Source organism: Hermetia illucens, chromosome 2 (genome assembly GCF_905115235.1).
Source record: "Hermetia illucens chromosome 2, iHerIll2.2.curated.20191125, whole genome shotgun sequence".
NCBI lineage: Eukaryota > Metazoa > Arthropoda > Insecta > Diptera > Stratiomyidae > Hermetia > Hermetia illucens.
The window spans coordinates 65,046,869-65,067,809 of record NC_051850.1 but is presented as its reverse complement, the minus strand read 5'-3'; the positions used below and the strand labels follow the sequence as shown (position 1 = coordinate 65,067,809).

General features: G+C 39.8%; 1 long non-coding RNA gene across 1 annotated transcript; it reads left to right on the top strand.

The window, feature by feature from the left end:
- The first annotated feature begins 2,476 nt into the window (after positions 1-2,476).
- LOC119650311 lies at positions 2,477-3,032 on the top strand. Its single transcript, XR_005249257.1, has 2 exons — positions 2,477-2,636; positions 2,696-3,032. It is a non-coding gene; the product is annotated as an uncharacterized LOC119650311 (long non-coding RNA).
- Positions 3,033-20,941: the final 17,909 nt, after the last annotated feature.

Genomic DNA, 20,941 nt, shown 5'->3' with positions numbered 1-20,941 from the left:
TCAAAGTCACGGTAAAGCGCAATTATCCTCTACCCCTCATCGTCAAACAACAACGGCAATGCTTTGCAATATGTGGATGGTATCAGCGATTTATGCCAAATTGCGCTTTGCTGGTTGCATCGTTGGGAAACATGCTTCAGAAGAAGGAACAGTTTTCCTGGTATATAGAAGCTTCTCAGCCTTCGACGCCCTGAAAGTGAGTCTCTTTAAGGTGCCCGTTCTTGTACAATCTAGATTCACGTCATTTTCGGTCTACGGACCTTTTACAATCGATCGAGTGCATTATGGAGAATTCGAAAGACTCCCTGATCTGCATCGAACCAACCGTTCTTCTGAAGGTAAGCTACAAAAGCAACAGGCCCACAGGATGGTATCCAGTGCGCATACGATCGTCCCTTAAGTGCAAGGGCTGGGTAGAATACAAATGTGGTCCTATTGGTCTAAAATGGTTTTCAGGTCAAGGACTACGTACGTAACTGTAAAATGAGCAAGACGACAAAAGCTCCCATCCAACCATTCCTGCCTCCAGTGGGAAGAACACTCATTTTCGTGTAGTTATTTCAGCGCTTGTAGCCTCAACGGCCTGCACGTTAGGTGTTGCGTGATTTTGATAGGGACTTCCTTGCCTTATTGGTTGATCTTTTCTATCAACTCTGCTTCTCCTTGCTTAAGGACTTCACCGTCTTTGGGCAAAGCATGGTCAACCATGGGCATACCTATACTCGCTTATGCCAGCTGAGCTTTTTGTGCGATGAGGACCTGGAAGTCTACCCTGATGATAAACCTGCTACCAGATGGCAGGTCCCGTGTATAAACGACTCTTGAACCTAACCAGTACGGAAAAACGGTATAATGCAAAACTGGATCAGAAGTTCATTAAAGTAAAGATCATCGGTAGAGTTGGAGTATGAATTGAACGGGATGGATGATCGTAATCAAGGTATTGGGTGGGCCCAGGAACTGAAAGTGTAGATCATCATCTTGGCCTTTAGCTGTATTTCTTCGGGCGGTTCTCGAAAACCCAGCTACGTTGGTATTTTCACCAATACATTGATTTTGGGCCTGTCTTTCCTCGAGCATGTTTCAGAAACCCACCTGTCCTATAGTATCTGAGGCTTCGTACTATGAGCATAATTTCTAAACAGTTGACTTGAAGATTCGTTTGCTTGCATTCAGCATATTTTCTTTTCCTCCTATTTAATTTCCTGCCATTTCTCTGTTTTCAATTTCCGACTTTCCATCCTCATATCACAATTCATTCAAATCGTTAACTTATTTTAAAATATTAATTCCAAACTGTCATTTTTATTATCTTCGAAATTTTCATCTCAAAACTTTTAAATTTGTCAAAACCCTAAAACACTTTTAGCAATTTTCAATAATAAATTTTGCGCTATTTCAAAATGATCATTAACATTTTCTTTCTTGTTGTGTTCACATAAACGTAATCAAACCGTATATTAGAAATAGGTTTTTAGCGTTTGCCTCTGGAAATGTAAACGAATTTATGTATGCAGGTATTGTGCGTAATCAGCTGATATTACGGGGGGTTGTGGACAAAGGAGGAGCGTGGTTCGGTGCTGAATGAAATGCTGCTGATGCTTGGGTCTTTTGTTTTCTTTGTCCGAGAAGTTCCGGAGATTTTTGCTTCGTACTTGGAGGAGGATCTTTTCGTCCTTGAATGAGTACAATTTTGGGAGCAGATCAGAAGTGCCCAAAAAGACTCCCCCAGGTGCCCGAGCTTGGCTAGCACAGTCAACAAGCCAGCTTGTTTGCGCGTCAGCTTCTTAGTAAACAGGCCAGCAAGCGTGTGTTGACCAGACACTTCAGTGGAGCTTTAGAATTTGCTGCGAAACCTTACTATCACTTTGATCCACTTTTAAATTTTTGAGGTAGCTCTGCCTCTGGTTAGGCTTGGGATGGCCCTTCACCATTGCTCTAATCCTATAAGTGAGTACATTTTCGACTTTCCCGATTTTTAGGTATACGGGATATTTAAATTAACTTATGTATTGTATTTTACACAAAAGCATCTTTTACAATATTAAAATATATAAAACTGTTAATCGATATATAAATTTACCTAACAAATGAAATTTTGTTAATAAAAATATCCAGTCTAATTAAGGTTAGTACTATAGCAGATGCGGAAAAGTCTTCAGAACTGGATTCTGCTTCATATGAATATACAGTATCAACATTTTACTCTTTCGAGCGCTGTAACTTAACAGATCGTTTCCGCTATTGAATGTAATGAACTTAACCTCAGTCAAAACTAGCTCTTTGAAAACACGCACTCAAAACCAATTCCATGAAGGGACATTTAAAAACACGTGCAAAGTGCTTAATTCAAGATGACAAAACACTTCATCTGATGAGTATGACATTGAATATGATACATTTTAGCAATTGCTAATACTAATGCGCAAATCCAACGTAAAAACTGCTTCAGTTCAGGGTGAAGAAGCATTTGTGGCTGCCATCTTATTTGGAAGCTGAATACTTCAAACAAATGCAAAATGAAGATACTCGCACTGGGGTAATTTCTTAACTATAAATATTGGCATAGCAACCTCGTCAATGCATTAGATAGTACAGTTCCAGACTGTAAGTTTCAAACCATCAGTTGCAAAATGGTATGTAATATTTTATCCTGCCAGAAAGGAACATTTGCTAATATTTGAAATACTTTCAGAAATCCCTCGTTATCTTGGTTATCATGGCGGCGGTAGTCCTCGCAGATGTTTCGCACCTCACATCAACTTCAACAGAACATTCTCTGAATCCAGAGGATCAACAGACTTCCGATGGGTCAGGAGCAGCACCCGAAATCAATTCTTCCACGAGCCGGGAATATTTACCACCCCCGGGAGTAACAACTGAGCCTATTCCTGCACATACTTTTGGCGCTGATGGGTACAAATACAAAGAGCCACAAAAAAAAAATTTTTCTTTTAAATGAATCTTTCGAAATAATTGTACGAATAACTACACCGAACCATTTCAAATAAAATCATCAAATTAAAAGTTGACTTGTTGTGACTATTTGAATCGCATTTAAAGGGATTTGATCAAACGGATGAAAATTTACGAAAGCTTAAAAAGAATAAAATTAGCAGGCACTAACTTTTCCTCATGATTCGTGTTTATAAGCAGGATAAGCGAAGTTTACATATCGCAATGAAGCGGAACTAAAGCGAAACAAAAGTTGAATCATTGGGCCAAACGAAAGACTTAAGCGTGTAACCTTTTTCAATGTCTGATTAAGTAGGTATTTGATGTTAAAATCCCGTTTCATATTTTAACAACTGAATTAAATCATGTCTTTTATAAAGAAAAGTGACAGAAATATGGATTTGACTTTACTATTTTGTTATCCTCTTTCCAGAATTTATATTATATGCATTGATGTTGGCATAGCAATCTTTAAATCTTCCCGTGATTGCACAGCAAATACAAGATCTTACCAGGCTTCTCTAGTAATCTTTTGATTTCACTATCATTTTAAAAAGTTTCTCGCTTTAGTTTTTGATTTCCACTGAATTAAACGCTTTATTGTTTTCTGCGCGTTCTGGCAAATTTGACGAGTAGAAACTCAAATGCAACATAGAATTTGGGGCTACGGAAGAAAATTCACTACTGAAGCAAAAGCTCCCGCAAACCCTTATAATTTCGGAACAGAAAAAGGATAACAAAGGAACACATTAGTGGTCGCAAATCTTTCAATGGCCTGATGAAAGATTTCGACGATTGACTCCCCATCATCGATAATGTTAAAACGTGAAAGGATCATTTCACCATGCTCTCCAATCGTACAATATCAGGCGAAGTGCCACCTCTGAAGGATAAAACAGCAAGTGACCAAACAAGCGCATCCTGACTACCTTTCCAAATAAAAGAGAAATCAACACAGTCAAGTGCAATGTAGGCATGGCTTGCCGGTTTACTCCCGAAATTCGTCCGTTCGAACCCTGCATTTTACTACTACTTCCTTTTTTTAACACTGACATGGCAATCGGACTGACCAGAAAGCAAAAGATTGACAAAGAATATTTATCTTAAGAGAGCTGAGGAATCCTAGAGGCGAGTTTAAACAAAATTCAATTTAAGGAGATAAGAATATATTATATTTATATATTCATGCAAAGGACGCATTGTCAATTTATGCTTTTATGTGTTGTGGAAAACACCTACTAAAATCGGTTTTCTATCTATGTCTGACTATGTATTTGTGTCTCCGTAAGCAGCCAGAATTTATTCGTAAACTGTTTTATTTATCAACAAAAAGTTGCTGTGAACGCGATATATTAAGCAGTGTTAAGTTTGAGGGTCGTCATATGCGTTTGACGGAGGCGAACCTTTTAATCCGCGAAATCTGACGTAGTATACCAAACGAAAAAAATTTGACTGACACTTGACGATACGGAGGAAACAATAAGATAGCACAAACTACTCAACCGAAAAATTGTGTGGCAACCCCTACATGATATCTAAAAGTCAGAATCGTCCCATTTCGATATGTTTTCAAATTAAGTAAATGTTTTTCCCCCCGAAGCAAAATGGGTTTGTCTCGACCGATTATGCCATTTTACTTAGTCAAATCATCATGTAGCGTGTGAAGCCGACGTTTCAGCCGGCCTTATGGCAGCATCCTTTCTTCGTCGGCAAATAGTTTTGCAAATGAGTTCTTATCTGCGCAAATTAACATACATGGCTTTGCCATCGAAAATGCCTCTCTTTCAAATTTCCCTTGGCCGATACAAAACCACAACTCGACACCAACATTTCCGTTTCGGATGTGATGTTGACATGTTACGCCACTATTACGGCCGTTTATTGCCCTTGATACGCTGGCTGTACTCAAAACCTTGAAAGGACGATATTGTGGCTAATTCAAGTCAAATCAAAGATTCTTTGGAGGATTCTTCTCTCGAACGCGGCGAAGAATTCGCAATGTTTCTTGCTAAGAACCCAAGTCTCCGAGGAGTACATGAGGACTGGCAAGTCCTGTACAGTAAGAGCTTTGACCCTATGGTGAGACGTTTCGAGCGGAGCAGTTTTTGTAAGCTGAAATAGGTTCTGCTGGCTGCCAACAACCGTGCGCGGATTTCATCATCGTAGCTGTTATCGGTTGTGATTTTTGACCCCAGCTAGGGGGAATTATCAACGGTCTCGAAGTTGTAGTCTCCTATCTTTATCTTCTCGTTTGACCAGAGCGGTTTGATGTTGTTGGTTGGTTGGGTTTTTGGTACTGACGATGCCACCATATACTTTGTCTTGCCTTCATTGATGTGTAGCCCAAGATCTCGCGCCCACCGCCGTCTGCATGATCTGAATGAAGACAGTTTGTACGTGTCGGGTGGTTCTTCCCATGATGTCGATATCGTCAGCATAGGCCAGTAGTTGGGTGGACTTAAAGAGGATCGTACCTCTCGCATTGACCTCAGCATCACGGATAATTTTCCCGAGGGCCAGGTTAAAGAGGACGCATGATAGGGCGTCCCCTTGGCGTAGACCGTTATTGATGGCGAATGGTCTTGAAAGTGATCCTGCTGCTTTTATTTGGCCTCGCACATTGGTCAGGGTCAGCCTAGTCAGTCTTATTAATTTCGTCGGGATACCGAATTTTCTCATGGCCGTGTACAGTTTTACGCTGGCTATGCTATCATAGGTGGTTTTAAAGTCAATGAAAAGACGGTGCAATTGATGCCCATATTTCAGCAGTTTTTCCATAGCTTGCTGCATAGAGAAAATCTGATCTGTTGTTGATTTGCTTGGAGTGAACCCTCTTTGGTATGGGGCAATGATGTTCTGGGCGTATGAGACTATCCGGCCTAGCAAGATAGCGGCGAATATTTTATAGATGGTACTCAGCAACGTGATACCTCTATAATTACTGCACTGTGTGATATCTCCCTTTTTATGTATGAGACAGATAATGCCTCTTTGCCAATCATCAGACATTGATTCGCTGTCCCACACCCTGAGCACAAGTTGATGAAGCACTTGGTGGTAATTCTATAGGCCCCTGGCGACTTATGATTTTTAGGCCGATGAATTGCATGGATTTCCAAACTTGGTGATGGCGGTATTTGTCCGTCGTCTTCAGTTGGCGGGACCTCCAACTGGAAGATGTTCTGGTTGTTCCGTGGTTCATCAAAGTACTCAACACATCGCTCCAATATGCCCATTCTATCGAAAATCAGATTTTCCTCTTTGTCTCGGCAGGATGAACATCGAGATGTGTAAGGCTCCATCCTGCTGATTTGTTGGTTAAACTTCCGCGCCTGGTGGGGTTGCTCCCTGTACTTTTCGAATTCACAGACACAGTATTCTTCCGTTCCGTTGCTAGCTTACATTAATCGTCAAACCAGCCATTCCGACTCTTTTTGCGGCGGGGGCGAAGTATGTTTCTGGCAGTATTTATGATAACGTTCTTTAGGTGATTGTGAAGATCATTTGTCAATGCTTCATCTCCAGGATCTCTGTTGACTGCGGTTATTACGGCATCAATTTCCCTCTTATAGGTGTCGCGGAGAGCTGTGTTGGGGATGGCTCAGAGGGGATTATGGGTGGTGTTGTAATTCGAGCTCGGAACACCATGCCAACGATATTCAACTCTACATTGGCTCCCCTATATGTTCTGACATTCATCAAGGCTGAGAGGTGGCGGCGTTCGATCAACACGCGGTCGATTTGGTTGAAAGTGGTACTGTCTGAAGAGGCCCACGTGTGTTTGTAGACAGCTTTCTGCGCAAACCAACTACTCCCATCAACCATTTCGTGTGACACTGCTAATTGAATAATCCGCAGTCCGTTATCATTTGTATTTTGATGAAAGCTATGAGAGCCAACGTATCGCCTGAATACGGGCTCCTTGCCTACTTGGCTGTTAAAATCTCCAAGTATGATTTTGATATCATATCTGGGGCAGACATCAAAGCCGATAACAGCAGGTTTCATTTTTTGGCTGACTAAGAAACCTACCCCGAGCACATGGTTGTTTGGATGGCCGCTATAATATATGGTGTAGTGACTCTTCTCCAGGAAACCGGCCCCTATCCAACGCATCTCCTGTAACGCTGTTACGTCGGCCCTATATTTTATCAGGGTATCGACTAGCTGCTTGGCATCTTCATCTCTGTACAGGGAGTGCACGTTCCCTGAGAAAATACGCAACCTGGAGGACCAGTTGGTATAATTTGTCGCGTTTTTAGGCGCGGGAGACTCTCCTTCATCCTTCTCCGTCTGCAGCTTTTCAATAAGAAAGAGCTCCCAGCGGTCACCTTTTGGAGGTGGAGATAGGGTTTGGTAGTAGAGCTGTTGGTGTTGGTTCAGCAGGCGTTTCCCAGGCTTCATGCTCCATCGTGGGTACCAATCCATGTTTCGCGCTGGGACATATACTACCCTTTGACCGCGATAAAAACGCCACTTCATTCAAATTGCTCTGATGCGCGAGGCAATTTCATAATGCATTTTGATAGCATTGATCCATTGCTTGATAGAATTTATTCGACATTGACAGTGCTTATCACAGATGAGTTTCAGGCCCTATGGCATAAAGTCAATATTTCGTTTCTAAACAAATTGCTTGACACCAATTTTCTATAAGACATTAGAAAAATATAATCGACGGACGATGGTGATCCCGTATGAATTTTTTTGGAACAGGAACAAACAAGAGTGTCGAGTGTGCGTTTTCTTAACGAAAACCGACAGAGGCACAAAGCAGTATAGATATATCTGCCACACTTCAAGTTTTATGTATTCAGATATGTTTGTGGTCTGAGACCCGTATCGGACAGTATTTTAAGCCCGAATATTGGGTGCTACCTCCTCGATTTCCAGATGATGATGTGAGGATGTAATCGGCGGCTTACACGAATATAGTCGATTTGCGTTTTACTGTTCCCACTATAAAATGTATAGAGAAGAGACACTGGTTTAATAAACGTGATCTGACAAGTAAAAAGTCGTGAGTGTCCGTAAAATCGACAATAAGCGCACGAACCCTCGCGGCCGACCGCTACAAACACTCTACCTCAGTGGTACCTATTGTGGGCTTTTTTTCAACCACATGATGATGAAAATCGCCACCTATTCCGTCACCAGAAATGATAATGCTTACACCAAGCTTATAGCAGTTTTTGGCACACTACCATCAATTTTCTTGTAAAGCGCAGTATCAATATTAAAAGAAGGTACTAATATTTACATGTTGGCCTCGGACTACCAGACCATCAGACAAGACAGCTCGAGTAAGATTTAGCATTATTAAGTAATTTCCACTATATTTTATTTTAATTTTAATTTTACTAATGATAAGCGAAAGCGAAAATTAGTCGGGCTTCCTCATATCCCTGTTTTTCTACTGAAATCTCCAAACCAATGTTAACTTCGGCCCCATGCACCTTCATGTCGTTAGGCGTGGCTGGTCTGGTTCTTTGTCCGTTTGTTCATTTGGCAGTCTGTTTGTCTGCCTATTGGTCTCTGATGTGCAATTTACTTAAAAACTGTTAAACCTACCTTATTTTCTATAACGGATGATAATTAGAAGATTCAGAACTCAAAATATATACACGTAAAGTGTAGCAATACTCGTTGCCCGAACTTATTTAATTTATTTAATTATTTTTTTGTAAGGATTGCGGGGGTCCTAAGTCCGCATCCACTTGATGTTGGAGTGTGCCAAAAGGGGTCTTTCTTTGGTCCACGGACCGCTCGTTTAGAACTTCGCATCCAAACTTTTAAAAATATTAGGCGAAGATAGCTTTGGTTTCTTACCAGGGCAGAGGCAAATCGTCAGACGCTGCCTCACCTCTGCCCTGAGAGCAGCATAGCCGAAGCGGCTCTCCAATGCTAAGTGCTCCTTTATATAATTCGCAGAATACGACATGACTGCGAATTATATTGAACGTAAATCCGCCCATACTTTGGGCCATAGCTTGGTAAGAGCTGAATATATTTTTTTTAAGGATTGTGGGGTGCTAAATCCGCATCCACTTGGTCCCATTTGGTCCGGATGTTGGCATCAAGTGGATGCGGACTTAGGACCCCGCAATCCTTAAAAAGACACGTTCAGTACTGGCCAAGCTTTGGCCCGAAGTATGAGCGGATTTACGCTCAATATAATTCGCAGTCATGTCATGTTCTGCGAATTATGTAAAGGAGCACTTAACAACTCCGAGCCGCTTCAGACACGCTGCTCCCAGGGCAGAGGTTAGGTAACGTTTCATCATCATCATCAACGGCGCAACAACCGGTATCCGGTCTAGGCCTGCCTTAATAAGGAACTCCAGACATCCCGGTTTTGCGCCGAGGTCCACCAATTCGATATCCCTAAAAGCTGTCTGGCGTCCTGGCCCACGCCATCGCGGTAACGTTTAACCATTTTAAATTGCAAGTTCAAAGTCTGTCTATTTTGCATGCATTGTTGAAGAAAGATCAGGGGAGTTAACCCAATTTTCGTTGATCGGCGCGCTAGTCCTCAAAGTCCCAACTCTTTTTCATCGGCTCTCCAAGACTCTCTACAAAAATCTTCAACAACTAAGATTAAAAACACACATGGCCACCTACTCTTTTTGCAACCAATGCCAGCAAGAACATTGAGAATATTCGGGAAAGATTTATCTTGAAGTGTGAGTGCAGTTCTTTTCAATTTTGTATTGCTTGTAAAAAAAAGTTAGCACTAAACTGTAAGCTTCAGTGTGCAGGGGGAGGGTTTGTGAAATAATTGCCAGCTCTACCTATGAAAGGGAAACTAAAAACAGGCAAACTACTGCCAGAATAACCCAGCAGATCAGAAAGTGAATTCACGAATGGCAGTGATAATAAAGTCGGTAGCATTCAAGAACCTAAACGCATAGCTTTTCGTCTAGAAGAAAATTGTTATTATCGAAAATAAGTACGTAAATAAGTAAATAGATAGGCACTGAAGAAGGGAGTAAGTAGCTCCCGAAATAAGTATCTATTTGCAAAAATAAAAGTTTACATATAATGCAGGAGCTATGCATTTATGTTTTAATAAAACTCTACATGTACTGGAAACGATAACTCATTTAAGATGGTTTCTTCACGCTATTACTATTATTACTTACTATAAACTATAGAAACTCAATCCATGGCAAATGAAACCAACGAGAATTGGAAACCTATTGCTATGAAAATACTAACCTTGTTATATATTTTTGGACAATGTAGAGATCACGGTGCTATTAGCCAGCATTAATTTGGTCACGACTTAAAATACATTCGTTCCTTTCAGCAGTAAAGCCTTTTCTTGATTATTTCGTTGTTTCATACGCCAATGTAGTAGTAGGTAAGATAAAACAGGAATGGGAGCCACAATTAGACTTTTGTAACATCGCTTATCATGGACAGTGGGAATGGTTTCTTAAAGTATTAAATAATTTAACACTTGATCAATCTTTTCATATAGGGATGTCTAGATCCTATTTGAATGAGTGTTATCAACTTTCTCTACTATACGTTAAACTGGCACTGAATACATTTTGAAAGCAGCACAAGTTCAAAGCAAACATTTGATAAGCAACGTTTGACAAGCAACATCTTGCACCCAGTTTTATCTTACAGCATTAACGAATCCAGTGGCCTATTAACCACCATCACTTAACGACCAAAACTAATAGGGACTAAATCAAATTGTTCTTCCTATCTCGCGCTATTAAGCTATCTTCCCAAGTATTCCACTGACTTTTCCAAGTAATCTAACAACAAATCTAAGTTCAACCTTTGTCTTCTGAGCAATATATGAGCGATTAGCCGAATCTATTCTTAACTTCATGTCCAAATTAAACAATTCAAAAAGAGTCAAAATCCTATTTGACTGAGAGCAAATGAGGTCAGGTTTTATCTCCGGAAACCTCACAAGGTTCATCCAGCTATTCCCAATTACAAACTGTTGCGAGTCAATGAACTAAATGAATAGCCCAACTCTGGAGTAAATCTGTTTTATTTGTATTTCGCATTTCACCTTGTGATCATCATCATTTGATACAAATTCGTAAGTTTTTCAACGAATTATTTATTGCATCAATAAAACACGGAGACATTAGCTGTTCAGAAAAAACTCGTTTTGTTTGTTGAAAAGCCGGGTGTATGCTGAGTCATAGATACTTGGTATGCATTCAACAAATCTGCGTTCTTTTGGGGGCTACTACGCCATCGGCTAGAAAACCGTGAAACTAACAAATTTGAAAAAGATCTGGGATTGCATAGATACAGGCTACATAGAGAGATACCAGGAATACCTCGGAAAAAAACATAATTGTCTTAACCCAGCTCCTATAGTTCTCGAGAGTTTCGAGAGGTTCTTGTTTTGTATACGTAATATTATATTGAGAGGAACGAGATGACTTCTGGAATTCTTATCCTTTCATTTGCCCCTAGAGTTTGATTTTCGTAATTGCCTCTATCAAATCGACGCCTTTTAAGGTATTGTGTAAAACAAAATCTTATTCAAATCGATTCAATGTCTGTGTGTTTGTCACACGCATTTTTCTCGGAAACGGTTACGCGATGGACACCAAATTCATCATAGATCATTCTACGTCAAATTTAAGGAGAGTTCTCATACATGCAAAATGGGGATGTATGTTTTTTTACGACTTTGGGGTAGCAAAGGTAGTTGGAAAGGTGGGTAATGCAGGGGGGTCGAAAGTGATTATTTCTTTCGCGGATCTATTCTAAGAAACTACCCAACCAAAAAATCTGAAAAAAATCAAGGATCTGCCACTATATGGTGCCTAAGCCTCGAAGTACCCCCCATACCGATATCTGTTCAAATAAAGTTAATAATAGTATGTTACTATAATTTTTAATAATTGTGTGCAAAACCCCCCTTAAGTTCATCACGAAATGTAGGCTATAACAGGAGGCATGATCCTACCAAGTATGGTGGAAATCGCACTACTACTAATTCCCCTCTTTGCTTCATTTTACTTCGCCTGTTTCTTTCTAACCTGCGTTTTTCCACACAGAATGCGTCTCCCTGGTTTGACCTTCCTAGCACCTTTACTTGGATCACGATGTTTCTACATTCTAAACCTAAAGCTATGTCTCTAATAATGGCGAACAAATATTTTTATGTTTGAACTTCCCTGGCTCCTTAGAGGATATCCTTGGTGGCATTCGAATGAATATTATTTTTTTTCGCTGGTATTTTTTACCAATATTGCCCGGGTAGCTGAGTGCTTCGAGCATAAGGCTGCCGTACGGAAGGTCGCGGTTCAAATCCCACTAATGGCAGTGAGATTTGTATCGTGATTTGACGTCGGACACCAGTCGACTCAGATGTGAATGAGTACCTGAGTCAAATCAAAGTAATAATCTCGGGCGAGCGCAATGCTGACCACATTGCCTCCTACAGTCTTACTGTACTTCACCGTTACGGTCTTGAATGAAGTGCTCTAACACACTTCAAGGCCTTGATCCAATATGAATTGTTATCATGACATAAAGCGATTGGAAAAATCAAAATGATGCCTCCTCCTCAGAATACATTCCATCTTGAAAACTTGCTAAATAAAGTTAATATATAATATATGGTTGCCATCATTTTACTAAGCAGTAATTGTTACCCTGCTTTAATTCAGGTATTCATTCACAGCTAAGTTGAATGCCACGATGCGAAAACCTTTGCCACTACTGAATCGCGATCTTTTACTTCGTCAGTCTAGCTATCTAAGCCATACACACTTCAAATTTCTCCGATTTACCCAGCTCTGATAATACCTATTAGTTGCGTAGAGCAGATAAAACCGCTTTACGGCTGTAGAAAACGGGGATCTGAACGCCGCATATTACTCTACTATAATACGAATAGTAGTAACATGGCTAGCGAAGGAGAACCGACAGCACAAGTCAATTTTTTTCTTGGTCGATTAGGCTTTCAGAACGGTCCTTAATGCTATTCAAGAATATTATAGCAAACATATTTCAGTTGCGAAAGCAGGAATTATGCAAACACCTTCGCGTCTTCTTATAGAAGACCTCAGATTCTAATATTTCCGAATAAGTTGAAATAGGAACTCAAGAGAAACTAGAGAGAGTACTGCCTACAATTCTACAACCGACCAGCAAAGCAACCTATTTAAGTATTTGTGTAGCGAAATTATTACTATTTGGATTCTTTTTGTTACGGTCTTTTGTGTTGTACTTTTAAAAAACTTTACAACGTTAACAGAGCTCTCAAATCTTTAAGTCCACATCCATGTTGCCACAGTAAACTATACTTTGAAACGCCCTTTTGCGGCGCCGTCATTCTTTTGATTATGGCCAAGTGCTAATCAACATTTTCCGCTGAGGTAGAACTAGAGAATTTGGGGTCTGACGCCCTGTTGCCTTGTGAGTAAACGCAGTATTGACATATAAGTAAATATGGTTACCGTTCAACCCTTGACGGTGTATAATACGTCAACTACACCTATGCGCCATCGTTAAGGTTTGCTGAAATGCGTTGCTACCATCACCTCGTGTTTTGTACGAAGTGCTTTTGGGCTTTTGGACTCAATCGTCGCCCCTTTTTGAAAAATGTCGCTTTCCTTAATGTGTGAGTTATCCACTGCCATTTCTGCAGGCCCGACCAAGTTCTTCCAGTAATAGTCGCAGGCCAGCGTACTCCAACGATGCGACGTAACGGTGTTAACGAAGGCAGGGAACCTTTGAGTGATAGCGGTGATCACTTTCCATATGCTACCCCATACAGCAACAAAGAAAAAACGCTAGCACAGAACAGTCTCAAATTGATCGTGGTTTTGAAATAACTGCATTTCCAGATTTTGGATAAACAACGAAGGCTGATTTAGTTCTACATCGTGGATAGAAATCACGCTTCTTCGATTTGTAAATTGATCGACACCTTCGAGGTTCTGTTGTTAATGCAGATGGCGGTGATCCGTTGGCACGTTGGTTTTCTTCGTGTTTACCTCCAGTTCAACTAGACTTCAATCTCTTTCTAATTCCAAAGTCATTCGCTCAAGCATACACATGTCAAAAGCCTGGTCGAAGTGTTTGAAAAAAGATATCATCCATACACGGCAGAATGAAGAATGTCACCTATAACAAAAATGAATAATATCGTTGATAGGATGCAACTCTGGTGAACTCCGCTTTGGATCTCAAATTCCTCCAAGATTTTACCTTGATGCACCACGTAAAATTTTGTGCCATCATATGTCCTTTCGATGACACCTATTAGCTTCTCCGAAATACTCCTCCCGCGAAGAATACGCCAGATATACTCCCCCTGCGCGCTGTCGAAAGGTTGCTTGAAATCGTCCCAGAATTATTTTAGCTATTTTCTTTGCGATGTTAGGGAATACGCAGATACTCTCCAATTGTCACATTCCAAATGAGTGGCCTTCTTTCCGCTCTCTGGGAATGAGCTCGGATTTTCAAGATTTCTGTAGGAATGGTAGTAGTAGATCTGCAGAAACTGTAGGTGCAGCGAAAAATAACTCTGTTCGACCGTCAAGTTCGATGGCTTCACTCTGTTTGAGTGAAACATAAGGAAAGGAAATTCTCAATGAAATGATGGTGCCTACAAAGGTCGATGACAATATCTTACCAGTACCTCCTAAATCAACGACGCGATCTATCTGATTAGCAATGCCTTGCTGGTCCATCGAAGTCTACAATCATTTCACCGTTTTTTGCTAATATCCCTCAGACCACTATCTTACCTTGGCATTAAGATCATCTATCCCTTTCAAGTCGCCTCTCCTGAATTGCATCTAATTGCTCGTAGACATAATTTATCATAGTCATAATTTCGGACGCTATGGTAAAAACTAAGATAGAAATCTTGTTAGCTTCAACAAAGTTCTAGTCATTCAAGTGCTCCTTGGTGTTATTCAACATCTAAATATCCACAAAACTTCCTTTGGCAGATTCTGATTCAACACTGTTGTTAAATAAGGTAAGTCATTTCTTCGCCTTTTGCTTTGCCTTCGTATTCTAACGGCTTAGATGCAGTGCGCTCGGCGGAACTGATTTGGTGTTACTTCAAAACTGGTTAGAAGAAGAGTGTCAGCAGCACCAAACCAATATATCGAGAGATTAGGAGATATTCATATGGTAAATTCAAGCTGCTTATTATTAATCACTGAGGCAAGGGCGTAGCCATTATAATTTAGGAATACCTACACCGAAGTGCAGTGTTTCGATCGGTAGGTAGGTAGTTGATTAAAGAGTGATCTTTTAATTAAAAGAAAAACTTCTCTGCATTAATCGTCCCTTAACTTTGGTCGAACCGATCGCCGATTACATTCATTAAGATCGGGTTCGCCACCTTTTTCGGTCATAAGCCTGGTCTCAATGGAGTCAAGAAGTCCTTAAATCACCATTTATCGTATGAAGTCATCACTTATTTGTGTAAGTGAGATAATATTCTATTCCCTCCGCGAAATTGGTAGATACCTAGGACCACGAAGAACAGCCAATGTTTAGCTGCTATGATTTCATGATGAGGCAGCATATTATGTTTTGGAAAATACAAAGTCGTTAGTATTGGCAAAGTTGATGTTGTCTGCTGTTTGGTCGACATGACCACTAAGATTATCCATACTGACAATACAATCGCCGGCAGATTGGTTACACGCCGATCTGAGGTAAATAATGCTACAAATTGTAAAAAGCGTCCCTTACCGTTTTGTCTTTTTCCTTAAATGATGTACAGTTTTCCATGCGTGTCGATTACGAGGTCTCTTAATAGTTCCTCCGTCGTAAGGGTATCAAGATCTAGCGGGCAGGGGCAGATTTGTTAAGCTTTGACCTTTACTCTCACTTCGTCTACTCGAGTTTACATGAGCTATCTTTGTAAATAACGATAAATATGACTGTTCTCGCACCTGGAAAAAGGAGGGATCAGGCAAGATTTAAAACGTGGACTACTTTACCTCAACTTCATATATCTTTTTCCCTGATTTTAGCCTTTGGTTTGATTTTAATAAGAATAGGATTCACTACATTACTTCGAATCCTCATGTTATTGCTGACTCAAAACAATCCTTTCAAATCATCATTTGGTTGGCTCGTAATACTGCACAGCTCGTCAGAAAATTCTTTTTCTCTTTTACATGACGATTTTATTTCAATATTGTTGTGCCATGTTTTGTGTTTCTTTTCTTTGTCATTCAATGCCATATTTGATTAAAGGGGTGATTGTTGTCAAACTTTGCTACTGATACTCCCGAATGATTTAGTTGTGGTTAAAGAATAGTGTAAGTCCCAGGGCGAAACGACGATTTGTACCCACGGTGGACCGTAAAATCCCGGAAATACTTGCTGAATCAACACAAGCAGGTCTACTACTAAACCCTGTTTCCACCTTCACGCGGTGACCGCTGAAACTTCTTGACAAAACGGTTATCACGTGTGAAGCCACTTTTTTTTTGTTGTATAACAAACAAATGCAAACCATTTATTTAGTAATGTCTTGAACATTCGTTACAATTTTTTCAACACGATATCAACGCCTATTATTGAATTACACCGCAGCTTATCCCCCAATTCTAATAGTTTTTCGGGTACCACGCTAGCGGAAGCTGAACGCTTCGTTTATAAAGGTTTTGTGTTTTCTTGGGTGAGAAATCTTTTCCATTCGTATATATCTCAAAATTCAAAATATTCCTTATATATGAATTTTCAAACTCCAATTCCGTCGCTTATATGAGTCACTTTATATGATGATGACGTCCATACGCGCTAGTTGTTGATCTTTCGAAACTTTCTTATTATTAGCTGGATTTTTTCAAACGTTCCAAAATGCGTTCCAAAATGGCGAATACGGAGCATCCACATCCACACAGTCAATCTGTGCTTCAGTTTCACTATCATCACACCTACTGCTATGCAAGTGATAAGCTCACAACAGAAACAAAGACGAGACGAATACAGACAACCTTGACGACCGTCACTCGAACCCAAAGCAACGAGATTGTAAGACTAACACTCTTCCTCTACCATCGCACCGTCGATATTACTTATAATGGTACCAAATTGTGAACCTGTGCAAACTTAAAGGGGAGTTTTTGGGTAAATTTCTAAAATATGCTAATAAGCTATTATTAGTTATCGGAATGAGATTTACTTTGAGAATACCTTGAATAATAACATCACCTCGAATCTCCTCTGGTAGTCAGATGAGAGTAAAAATTGGGGGCAAATTGATGCCGCAGTAACTTCAGTTAACAGTGGTCCTGAAAATGAAGCGTCGGCAAATGATCTTTCCAACTACCTGAACAACGTTGTTATTGATACGACCACAAATATGCTTAGCCACAGTCGCCAAAAAAGTAAGAACGACTGATTTGACGATGAATGTAAGCTAGCAACGGAACGGATGAGTGCTGCATGTTGAGTAATGCTGCATTCTCAAAAAACGCGTCGGGTTTCGAAATATTATCAGTTTCGAAAGTACTAATCGAGCCCCTTCATTTGACTATATTTTATAAAAAAACATTTATTCCTCCTCTTTTCGCTAGTATGAAGAGCTCCCACTCCTTAAACCTAGTGTAAAATGATGTCACCCGTCGTATGTAAAGGATTTCATAGCCGACAGGTTCTCACCAAATTTCATATGGTTTAGTCGTTTCGAAGTAAATCGGGTATAACAGATAAACAAACAGGCGGACCAACAGACATTGAATCGATTCTAATAAGGGGTGGGTTGTCTCACACAAAACCTTAAAATAAGGCCTGATGAGTCACAATAATCCTAGTTTGCGAACCATAGAAAAATGTTCTAAGAAAGTCGTTAAAATTTCAAAACAATTTCGTTGGATAGATTTTGATGTATAGTGGTACTCGATTTTCAACATGCAGTTGCAGAAAACGTATTTAATAATTAAATCGTAATTATTAACTTCAAAAATTTGACAGCTACTCTTTCCTTATACGTTCGGTTTGTTCAAAAAAGTAATGAAAAGCCAATTGTTGCTCTTTGACTGCAATTCACGCTTTTCTAGCGAATTCACTCGAGTGGTAAATTCACACTTCATTACGGTGATCAACATCAACTCGATACCTGACACCTTACCTGTTTAACACTGTAATTGCGGAATAACTCACTATGCCCAAAATTCCACACTATATTTGCCCAAATATTCTACACTGCATCTGAATTTATTTGATGGAAAAAAGTGATCAAAACTGCAAACGGAGATAAATGAAGACAAGTCTCCCGCGACTAAAAAACAAATTGTACGAACTGGTCTTCCAGGTTGAGGGCTGGGTACGGCTGACAAAACTACTTGGATGATCCTCTACTAATGAGATCACTTTCAAGCAAATTGAGCAAGTGCTAATGGAACACCGCCGCCTCTCACGATGAATGTGAAGACAGAGGGGCAATAAAGGCTCGGATTACTCGTAGGAATGGTGCTCCATAGCTCGAATAGTTCCACCATCGCGAATCTCCTCTGACGGTCGGGTGACAGTGAAAAGGCAGGATATTACTCAGATAGTGTTACAGTATCCATCTGTTGAGTACTGTCTATGAAATACTCTCTACTATCTCGCTAGGATCACCCCATATGCCCAGAACATCATCGGTTGATATCAAAGAGGGCTCTGTCCAGGAAAATCTTCAACAGATCAGGTTTTCTCTCTACGACAAGTGATGAGCCCGTTTCAGCTTGCAAACGCTGTTCCTCTCTAAATGTGTCACGATACCGTCAAAGCGCCTACTTTTCATGGCCTTTCCAGTCCTTCCTCCGAACCTTGGATTAATACTGTGAAAAATTGCGAACATTTAACCGAGTACGGGAGATGACTCCTCCTACTAAGGCAGACCTAGGCCGAATACTGGTTCTCACGCTCTTGCTAATAATGTAATCCCGTGTTTGATTGATGTGGTGATTCTTGCCAACTAACTGCTTTTTCAGGGCAGTCCGATACTTTCAAGTGCTTGAGTTGCTTTAAAGAAGATAGATTTTAGTGAGTTTTGAAATTAAATGCTTACCAATTTCGGCCAGTATGAAATCAATTTTAATTTGATTATTTCTGTTAGGTTTATTTCTGGCTATTGAAATACGGAAAGTTGACTAAGCGTCCTGTAAAATTTGTAATTTCCGTAGCACCGACAAAATGTTATCGGTTGTCTTTGAACAACCAGACCTTTAGCTTCCCTGTGGTGACAGGCAAAGTATTTAGAAATCATTTGAGGGCAGTAATTCAAATAGTGCTTCAAAGTGAGGGGTGAATGAGTCCCTTAATGATTGGTCTTTTGATTCAATCAGAATAGTGTATATGGAACAACGCTGAGCTGAACCACTTGGACGTGAATCAACGAAAACCACAATAAATTGACACGTGCAACGCATGGACAAATACATATTTCTTCGCCGTGCATTATAAGAAAGCATTCAAGAGACTAACCTAGATGCGAGGAATCGATAACATGCATAGCAGATCATTGCGCAAGTTTTGTGATAGTCGCACAATTACTAACGAAGTTATAATAGTCAAACTTCACCCTTCAATGCAAATTCTAAGACAGAATGTCAGTAGTACGCGAACGTGACATATTATATGCATATTTTGACATAATATATGCATGTACATTACATGCTAGGTACTAATGACACAAATGTCCACTCAAATACTTTTATATAATATATGAAATACACAAAACCTTTCATACCTGAAGCATCCAGCTTCTAGTTTCCCAACTTATACACTACTTGCTGTCCTTGTTGCGTCATTTGGTCAGTTGCAACCAATTGGTAGAAGTTGCCAAGTTGATTCACTATAACTACGACTATATTATCCACAGAAACTAATAACGTCATCAAACTCGGAAAAATGAAGTCTAATTGTTTTCTGATGCAGACATTAGCTTTTATTTTACATAATTTTGTACTATTTCCCAACAATTTGTCATTTATCCATAATCCGTTCCAAAAATAGATATTTTTTTATCTAAAATCGGAAAAATCTGGTTGGTGTTTTGTATTTGTAGCCATCAGCACCAAAAGTGTGGGCGGGAGCTGGTTCCGAGGCGTCTGATTGGAAAGGTGGTAGATATTCACGATTGACAGAAGCACTTCCCTGGTGATCTCCTTGGAATGGTGGTAAATATTCGCGATTCACTGATCCTGAGGCGGATGACGAAAAGTCATTTGCAGATGCTCCCAGATGTGAAACGTCGGCAGCAACAACAGCAATCAAAGCAAAGACAATAGCTACGATGAATTTCTGCAAAACAAATGGAGTTAAAAACGTATTTTGATATATCGGAAAACTACGCTGTGCTTTGAACTACGTACCATGGTTGCTTTCAGGAGATGACACTTACAATGGAAGATTGCACTGTCGAATGCCTGCTGAGGACAATCTTCTGCGTATATATAGGAATCCGCAGAGTAAAACTCACATGAAATCAATCATTTGTATCTACATCATTGCCGCGCTATTCCAAATCAAGAATTCATCTAAGTTAAAGTGTACTTGAAATTGTACGTACATAAGTATCAATTAACGAATATATGGAGTCTAAATTTATCACGATCTCATGGGTACTTAAAAAATTTGCGTAAAAAGTCAAGATTCAGTTTTCTGTCTTATTCTGTTTGCAATAATGAAGACGATATTTTAACATATTAGTTACTAACAAGCAGGGAAATAGCTTCGAAAGATGTTGGTCCAAGTTTAGGAGCAAATATTTTTTAAAAGGCATTGAATATCGTTTTTTCTGCTATTCAAACCTACGAAAATTCGTAACAATTCCTTCGATACCGTCATATTTAACTTCGCTTCTCAACTTTACTTTCAAGTGGAATTAGTAGTATTGAATATTTCTGATACTTTAATCAAGGATTTATAGTATACCTTTCGATTGGCAACAACAGGTCCATTGTACTCATCAAACAAGCAAACTTTTAAAGACTTCTAATAACTACTTATTACTATCTGATTATGG